Source organism: Oratosquilla oratoria, chromosome 4 (genome assembly GCF_046742065.1).
Source record: "Oratosquilla oratoria isolate Oo_2021 chromosome 4, ASM4674206v1, whole genome shotgun sequence".
NCBI lineage: Eukaryota > Metazoa > Arthropoda > Malacostraca > Stomatopoda > Squillidae > Oratosquilla > Oratosquilla oratoria.
The window spans coordinates 22,956,497-22,966,706 of record NC_134780.1 but is presented as its reverse complement, the minus strand read 5'-3'; the positions used below and the strand labels follow the sequence as shown (position 1 = coordinate 22,966,706).

Here is a 10,210-nt window from a genome sequence, read left to right as displayed (position 1 = left end):
TTTGCAGTGTATCAGTATCCTTTCAGAATAAAGAATTACAACTTGAAGCACATCTAACCACAGAATCGGAAATTCAATTGAATTGGCATCAGAAATAAAATCAATGTGACATATTCTTAATGTTACAATGACCATTGCACAATAAGCAACAACAAAAAAGTCTCACCAGACAGAATAATTTTGGAGGCAATAAACATAAAGTATTTGACAGTTAAATGGTATAGACTGTAACAGGAGAGCATCTAAACAAATACAAAACAGTGCAGTGTGGCAGGAGACAGGTGGACACTTTGTACATCGGGTCCTGAGGTGCTTCAGCAATGGGACTAATAATGATGTTATTAAGTTTGCGGATGATACTAAAATAGGACACCACATTAGATCTGGGGAAGATGCCAGGATGCTACAGGAAGATCTTAACAAATTGTCTGCAGGGTTGGAGATATGACAAATGAACTTCAGTATCTCAAAGTGTAGTGTGTTAAGCATAGGTTTACACAACCCAGAAAACATGTATAGCTTCAATAACACCATTTCAGTGAAAACAAAATGTGAAAAAGACTTGAGTGCTTGTGATTCCCAACCTTAAATCCAGGAAATAGTGTATTAGTGCCAGAAACGGAGCTAACTGAGCATTAGGATTTATTACTTGGATAGTTACAAACAAAACTGCAAATAGTTATTAAACTCTGTCTTGTATAGTTAAACCCATCCTTGACTATGCGGTACAGTTTTGATCTTCCTATAGAATGGACATTCACTAGAGCCAGTGCAGAGGAGATTGACCAAAATGATATATTGGCTCGGAAATTTACCTTATAAAAACAGGCTGAGGCACCTTGCGTTCTCTGGAAACACAGAATGCAGGGTGATCTAATAGAGGTTATCTATCTATATAGGACTTTCCCCCCCCCCCTACAAGGAAGTTAGCCAAGTCAAAAGGTACATACCCACTCCCACCCATTCCACTCCCATCCACCACCCTTTCCTCCCTCTCATCTTAGCTCCTCATGGATGACAGGTCATCCCTGTATCTCACCCACTGCCCCAGGTCAGAAGCAATGTAGCAAGATATAGCACATCCACTCAAGGAAACTTCATTTAACTGGTGACCACCCCCTTACTGTCTCCTCATGCGGAAAAAGAGAAGACAGGGAGAAATCCCTTTGGGCTGCATCAAAATATCATTCACACTTGACCACTCCCTACCTCCCCATCCCCAGCCCCCTCTCCTTGTATAACAGTATCATCTACACACAGCTATTCCCCACTCACCCCTATCTACTGTATTCTCCCTTGCTCAATGCCTCTTTCACCCAATCCATCCATCTCATCCTTGGTTGTCCCCTGAAGTTCACCAAACCATCCCAATACTTTTTCATCAACCCTATCTTCCATCACCTTTTCCACCCCTGCTCTCCTCCTCACTCTTCGTTTCTCACTCTATCCAATCTTCATATAATCTTACATTCATTCCCAAATGTCTATTTCTCATGACACCTTTAATTTCCCTAGGCATTTACTTGCTTCTCTCAGTCTATAATTTACCTCCACTCCCTTTCCTGCCACATGCAACCCCAAATACCTAAAGCTATCCACTTCCTCCAACCTCTCTCCTTTAAGACTTTCAAGTTGCTGCCATTCGCTCCCTTTGTATATCTCATTACCTAACATTTACCTTCAATTTTCTCATATCACATACCTTCCCCAAGTCCATCACTAATTCCCTTAATCCCCCCTCTGACCCTGCCACAAGTGCAGTGTTGTCAGCAAACAACAACTGGCTCACCTCCCACTTTTCTCCATTTTCTTTAACCATCTCCAGTTCCCTGCCCAATAATTCTCATTCACCTCCTGTACCACCCTATCCATGTACATGTTGAACAGCCATGGCAATGTGACACATCCCTGACACAGCTCTACCTTTACCTCAAACCACTCTCTCCATTTCCAATACAAACACAGGCTCTACTACTATTGTAAAAACTCTTAGCTGCCCTTATCACCTTTCCCCCAATCCCATATGTAGAACTTCCCACAATGCCTTCCTGTCTACCCTACCATAAACCTTTTCAAAATCCATAAAGGTTAAAAAAATCCCCTAAACTTTTGCTAAAGCCTTCTCACATATCCTTACTGAAAAAAATCTGATCCATGCAACCCCTACCTTTCCTAAACCCACACTGTTCCTCATCAATTACTTCCTCTGTTCCTTTCCTAATCCTTTCCATTAACACCTTCCCAACTCCTGAAACTGTGACACATTTGTCCCCTTTTCCCATGTAAAGCAGAACCATACAAGCACTCCTCCAGTCCTCTGGCACCCTACCCTCCCGTGGACATTATACATCCTCACTAGCCAGTCCACTATTACTGTACCTCCCTTCTTCAGACACTGCATGACACCCATCTAACCTAGGTGCCTTACCTGCTCTCATAATTTTCAAAACTACTTGCATCTCATCTTTTCTTATTTCTCCATTTTCCTCTCCCATCACCGTCTTTTTCATAGTACAGGTAATCCTCGTTTTACGCGGGTTCACATTACGCGATTTCACATTAAAGCGGTGTCCAAAACTAGGGGGTATTCCTCACATTACACAAATTCCTCAGAGTAACGCGAAATCCGGAAAGTTAAAATACGCGGGCTGCGATTTAGTTCCGTAAGGCAGCCGCTAGGTGACGCTAGCTGATTCCAGCCTCCGCATCCCTCTCGCCACCAAGCTGCAGGAAGGATTATGGTATTGGAAACACTTGTAACAGCAAAGTAGTGAGTTTAATTCCTCACATTACGCGAAATTCACATTACGCGCTGCCTTTTGGAACGCATCTAGCGCGTAAAGTGAGGACTACCTGTACCTCCCACTGCTACCACCAATCCCTCCCTATCCTTCTCCATATTCAACAGCTCTAAAATACTCTGCACATCTTCCCATTACTGCCTCCTCTTCCGTTAATATCTGTCCATCTGCGCCTTTTATTTTTTCTCGACTTGCCTCCCTTCCTCAAGTATCTTCCTTCCAAAACATCTTTTTATTACTTTCAAAAATTTCCATCCAATTTACATCTGCTCTCCTTTTTGCCTCCTATATCTTATGTTTTGCTTCTCTTCTTTTTTCTTTGTACCTCTCATATGCTTCTATCATCCTACTTAGCATTCAGTCCCTGAATGCTACCTTTATCTCTTCTACAACCTTCTTTATTTCATCATCCCACCACACACTACCCCTCCTTCTATTCCCTCCCATATTTCTTGTTCCACATACCATCTTTGCATGCCTTGTCACTCCCTTCTTGAAATACCCTCATTCCTTTTCCACACCTACCTCTACACTATCCTTCACTATCTCCCACACTTCTCTCAGCTTCTTGTACTCATGTACCTTTTCCTTCTCATTTAAACAGTTTATTATAAGCAACTCCCTACCTTCTGCCCTTCTCCTCTTTCCCCACCTATCCCCCACTCTCAGCTTACTTTCTACCAAAAAAAATTAACTGATATTTCTCTGCTCTCTTCCCTAAGAACATGCCACAAAGTTAAAGGAGGAAAAAGACCAAGACATCATAATCAAAGAAATCTATTGCCTAAAACACACACAAGGAAAATAACAGAAAAGACATAACCAAAGGTTGTTTCAAGCTACTTGAAGTCCATGAATCCTATGCAAAAGAGACCAAGGGCAACAGATTGATTGGTTGACTGGAGGCCTCACCTCAGAAATCATCAGTAACATTACTCATGCCAGACAACCATGAATCAAAGAAACATTTGTTAGTGAAAAGGAATGGCCAAACCCGTCCATTGAAAAAGAACTCCAAAATTCTGGGCCTCACTTTTGATACCCTAATGATCTTCAACTTGCACATTATAAACCCAACAGTGGAAGCCAACAAGAAAATAATAATAGTAAAATCAGTAGCAAACATGGGCTCGCAGCAGAAAGTTCAGTCACATTGTAGAAACAGTAACAATTTTAATCAGCATTTTCACTACATGGTTTCCAACAATCAGAAAAACAAATACACACCCTACAAACCATGAAAATAAAACATTGAGAATAACAGTATGCACCAAAACCACCCCATTAGAGCACTTGCACACAAACCAAAATTCTGTCCAAAGAACATCACATGAAAATTATAAATACACAGTTATATGCAAGAGCCTCAGCCCTACTCACCCATCTCATTATAACACACAAGCAGAACATTATGAATGTAATAAAAAACTACACTAGCAACGTGCCACTCAAACATCTACAACAGCCTATCCCCTAGCTTGCAAAACACTACCAATATATTCTATGTTCATTTCTTCTACAAGACATAACCATAAAAAGACATAATGACAGTCAGATCCCAAAACAAGCACTCCAATCTTAAACACCACATAACAGCATACTCTTATCAAACCCCTTCCGACATTAGCCTCACAGAAAAATCCTTCCCAAGAGAAGCAAACACCACACTAGTTTAGCTGTATTCAGGTCACCATCCAGCACTAAGATGATGTCAACACAGAATAGGCTTGGCTATAGAAACAAATTGCTCCAGATCCAACCATCACACAGACACCAAACACTTCATCTTACAATATCCCACCGTAGCCATACCCAGTCAACAACACAATGCTTCTGCCTTGAGTGACTTGTGTGCATATCTCATGGCTGTTGCTGTTTATCTGGGAGCTATGGGTGTCTTGCAGGAGAGATCTAGGGCAACAGATTGATCAGTATTTCTTCTTTTTCTGATCCCTTTGTGGTTTGGGGAAGAAGAATATCATCATGTATTCCCATGCATGTTATTGAAGGGACTAGGGATTCCTCACTACTATTCTCCTGCAAAAATTCAAGGCACAAATGGGTCTAGGGGGAAAACTGCAACCAGAATGGAAGTGTGTGAATCATTAAATGTGTGTAAATATGGTATGGACAGGCTTTTTGTAGGTGGTATGTTTATGGCCCTAAGGTAGCGGCACTTTTGATGAAAAGAAGGTAAAGCAAATTCCCCTAATAAACTTTTAATGTATGATTTATTTATCACTGAGTTGTGTGTATAAACGTAGTTTTGTGGATGAATGTTACATGTGAATTGTGTAGTGACCATCAGATGTGGAAGGTGGTGGTAGTGGTGGTGTGTGGGGGAGTGGCACTTACCCATGTTGGGGCCCTACACTTACTGCATTGGATAGGGAGCTTTACTGAAAAGCTAGTACCACCCAGGAGTTGAACCTGGGACTTTCCACTTGCTGGATAGGCATGCTTACCAATTATGCCATTGTCACCTACAGTACCACTTGCACAATTTCAATGAGTGCATAGAGAGTTTTGGGAGAAATGTAAATGTAGTGATGTTAGGAGATCTTAATGCGACAGCAGGGGATGAGCTGATAGATGGAGTAGTAGGAAGATATGGAAAGGAAGAAACTATAGTGGGAAGATTAACGTTAGAGGTGTGTATTGCAAGAGAAATGATGAGAGGGAAGAGAATGTTTAAGAAGAAAGACAAACTTACATGGATTATGGTGTTGGGTGGAAGGGTAGTCAAGAGGTTAATGAACTATGCAGTGGTGCCCAACAGAAAAAGTGCGAGTCCTGAACATGTTTTCAGTGGAGAAGGCAGTGGAATATTAGATTGTTATTTGTTGGAGGGAAAATTATGATTGAATATTAAGTGGGGTTGGTAAAAAAAAAAAAAAAAGGGAGAAAGACAGGTGCTGAAGGTGAGCAAATTAAATGCGAAAGAAATAAAAAAAAAATATTAGCTGAAGCTGAGAGAAGTAAAGATAAAGGAGGAACAACAGTCAATAGAGGAAGAATGGGTATGTTTCAAGTAGGCCTCAAAAAGAAGACTATAAGGGAATGATTGTACCCATGGTACTATATGGAGTAGGGACTTGTAATATAAAGGAGAGAGGAAAGAGGAGCCAAAATGTATATGTGATGAAGTTTTAAGAGTATGTTGCGGATTGCAAGGATGGATAGATTAAGAAATGTGGAATGAAGCAAAGTAGGGATTGAAAGAAACCTAGCAGATATGGCTGATAAAAGAAAAATTGTTGAAAGTTAGAGGATGTGGAGGGTATGAGTGAAGAAAGGCTAGCAAAAAGAATATGGAAAGTAGACATGGATGAAGGAAACTTGAGGGTGGGAGAACCAAGAGTGATACATATGGACAGTGAAGGGATCCAATTGGCTGTAAACACTATTTTCTTCCATGAGGTGCGTGTTTTGACTTACCAAGCATTAACAACAGGAAACCAGTATACTTAATACAATTGCTGAAGCTTGAATTGGAAACAAACATTGTGGGGAGGCATGCAATAAACGTACCCTACTCTTTGAAACGATACAACACTGAACTCGGGTTTAGATAATTCAAGAGTAATACTGCTACGCTATACAATACTCAACTACAAAGTGAAAGTATCCTGAAGAACAGTGTGGATCTCTTGAAGTCTGAATATATTTTACATTTCTATTTGAATATTTGACTCGATATATATTATAACAGATAAGCTCATCACAGTTTTAGTCCTTATAATTTAATAATTATATAGTGTAAAGTAATCTGCAGAGCGCCACACACTGACAGAATGGAGCACCATTAAGTGAGCGCAACAGAGAGCCGTCGAGGTTTGGACTGCGATATGTACTTTGTGTTAAATGTTACATCTTGACGGACTGTCAAGCACTCAGCCACTCAAGCTCTTTCGTCTGTTTTTGTAACTTTGAGATTTAAATTTCGCGGGAAATCGAAGTATATAAAGTGAAGTGGACTGAGATAAAATATATTGACTTTCATTATGGATAGTTTATGTTATAAGTAACTAACAGTAAAAATGTATGAAAATCTATGAAGAAAAATTGATTCCTGTAATAGATATATTATTCAGTTTTTATTTGATTGTTTTGACTGGCAGGTGGTAGCGTCTGCTTGTTAAGCTGTCGCTCCAAGTAAAAAAAATGTGGAGACATACCCACTTGTCGTAAATATATACATATATTTTGATAGTGGTGAGTAATAATTGAAGTCTTTTATGATGAATATAATTACCTACGAAAATTAAAGGAATAAACCAGTGTATATAGGATAAACAGTTATTGACTTCCCGATTCTTGACACTTAGCATTCGCTTGTGGACGACAACCATGTTTATAAATAGTGAGGCAGTGTTGGTGTAAAGGGGAGTTGAAGGTTAAAACAGATGAAGTAATAAACTAGAGTGGTATGTGGAAAGTTTAGTTACTTTATGTACCATTGTCTATTTTAGATATTGCAGATTAAGAAAGAATCATTGTCTCAATTTTTCTTTAGACCCAGAGTACAATGGGTGAATGGGCCAAACCCTTTTGTTTTTCAAATGTAGAATTTGTGTTTAGTGTTACTTCTCGTTTGTTTAGAGAAGATGAGGGGATGTTAATGTTAAAATCACATCAGTCGAGTTTAAGAAGTCTTTAATGAAACAAATTGTGAATGTTGGTGTGTGAATTTTAAGGAACAATTCAACAGTTGATTGTAATTTTCCATCTTTTGATAAATTATTAAATACACAAGTAGGTGTGACCAAATCTAATATTTTAAGACAGAGAAGCTTTACAAATGTAAATTACTTTGTATATGCTGACACATAAAGAATACAAATCCAAAAGTTATCACAATCTTACAAGATAGATTTTTGGTTGTTTTAAGATAAACTATCATAGTTTGGATGTGGTAGAGAGGAGTGAGTCTGTGTAGACTGCTGGTTTCCGGGCATTTTTTTGATTCATGATAGGGATTATGTGTGTGCTTTTCAAGATTGGTGGGATGCCATTGTATGTTCAGTAATGGTTTTAGATATCTTTTTATTTTTTATTGCTGTGAAACCCAAATATTAAAAATAGTAATTTGATATGATTTGGGATTTGTGTATACAATTTTTTTCAATGTCATGGTAGCTATTTTTATGTATATTTGAAGGCAAAGGGTGTGGTAGCTTTCATGTCAATCTTTAATTTTAATATTTCTTTATTATTCACTTGTTTTCTCGTATTGTGGGTTTGTTTATGTTAAATTGTCATGGTTATAATATTTTTTTCCATGGTGCTTCAGCCTATTGTGTGCAAGTGGATTTTTTTTTTAACAGTTTAACCATATTTGCTAGTGTAAAAGGTGTATATAATTTTTTTCACTGTATTGTAAAATTGCCCTTTATCTAATGCACCCATGTTATGGATATACAGAATTGTATAGTTTACCTACATTTTTGAATAGGGGATGTATCTTATGCAAGGGTGTAGCTTATATGCAGATAAATATGGTATATGACCAGCCCTCAGGCGACTTTCCAATAATGACTACTGTAGTACTAGAAGGAAAAGTAATACATTCAAGAAAAATATTCTATGACAAAAAAAATTGGCTACATTACACAGAATAAATATAAAAGAACTTGAACTTGGAGAGCTTTGCTGTAAATTAGGTCCCATCCATAGACAGCAGTGGATTGGATAGCATTGCCTATCCAGAAGACAAGCAAGAGATAACATGAAGCTATGAGAAAAAAATGTAAACCTGGCAACACACATTAAATAAAAATGGGTGAGGGATACAACAACTGAAAAAATGGAGAAATATAAATGGGAAAACAAGTAGTATACAAATGTGGAGAACTATGAGAAACTTTAAAAACTCAAACATGAGTATTCCTCATGAAGTAATTAGAACAGCTCAATGAAAAATACTCCATCAAAGTAGCAATGTAATATCAAATGCTTTTCTAAATATGCTATTAAACCTATGACCACAGGTAATATGAAAATTATTTGAGAATTATGGAAAATCAAATTCTTGTTAAAATGAATAGCCGCTGACATTCTGACGATCTGTGTAGCTGATCGCTCAAAATTCCGGAAGACCTTTTTTTCCTCATTGTTCAATGTGGAACAGAAGTTTCCAATATTCATCTCGGAACCAGTATCTGCAGATTTCAAGGTCTCTTACCTCTTCTTCAGCTGGGTGGTAATAGTGAGAAGGTGATTCGTAGAATAGTTAAAAACGGTGTTATCTCAGCACACAACATAAAGATTAACTTAGTCTGCTACTACAAACCAAATAAAACAGCGTCACTCATTATGAAGAACAACATAGCTAACTCCAGAGAACAGAGTGAAAACAATGTAGTGTATAAACACACATGTCAGACAGGGAATTGTGCATCCCTTCAAAATACTTACATTGGATTCACCAGAACTTCTCTGGAAAAAAGGCTTTATCACCATTGTTACAATGGCGGAATTTTCACCCACTACACAGCACATGACAGAAGACCACAAAAAGCAGATTCAAGAAATAATACTTCAGTTATTTACCGAACAAATGATCACCACAGACTACAAATAGCAGAATCTGTTTTAATTGAAAAACTCAGACCACCCTTAGATATACAGCAGAACCAATTGGTACTTTCCTCAAAAAAACGGACTAGAATACCATTGTGACGTTTCATCACAACAGTAACGGACAAAAAATCACAACTCGCTTGGTGAGGTCATTTCTCACTTGTGAGCATTTAGTCCAAGATGATTAAGATATTCACTATTACCACCCAGCTGAAGAAGAGGTAAGAGACCTCGAAATCTGCAGATACTGGTTCCCAGATGAATATCAGAAACTTCTGTTCCACATTGAACAATGAGGAAAAAAAGGTCTTCCGCAATTTTGAGCGATCAGCTACACAGATCGTCAGAACGTCAGCGGCTATTCAATTTAACAAGAATTGTATCAGAGAGAAGATTACTCCAAGGAAAATCAAATGGCTTAGATGCTATTTCCCTGTCTACAAAAAAAAAAAAAAAAAAAAAAAATGGAAGGGGCAATAAGAAAATTGAAGAACTATACAGAGGGTTCAGATAAAATCTCAAACATCTATCAGGAACACTTCAACCCAAAGGCAATAAAGGCTCTTACTGATGCTCTCAAACACTGCAGACTGTACAACAAAATTCGAGGAATCTGGGAAAGATCCTTCCAGTGCCCCAGGTCTCTCTTGCAGAAGACCTGTGGCTTTCATATAATTCTTTACTTAAAGAAAACAAGTCTGAACCCTACAGATGATCTCATTACTACTCACCACATCAAAATTGATGGAAAGACTAATTGCAGAAAGCAATGGCTAATTTGCCCAGCTCCCCACACCAACATAGATTCAAGGAGGGCTACTCCACCA

At 38.4% G+C, this 10,210-nt stretch overlaps 1 protein-coding gene across 1 annotated transcript in view; it reads left to right on the top strand.

The window, feature by feature from the left end:
* Positions 1–6,917: 6,917 nt before the first annotated feature.
* The window catches only part of LOC143024669 (uncharacterized), a 34,976-nt gene continuing 31,683 nt past the window's right edge, over positions 6,918–10,210 (top strand). Inside the window, exon 1 of the mRNA XM_076183652.1 lies at positions 6,918–7,016. The gene's annotated coding sequence lies outside the window, so the exon portion shown is untranslated. The remainder of the gene's footprint in view (positions 7,017–10,210) is intronic.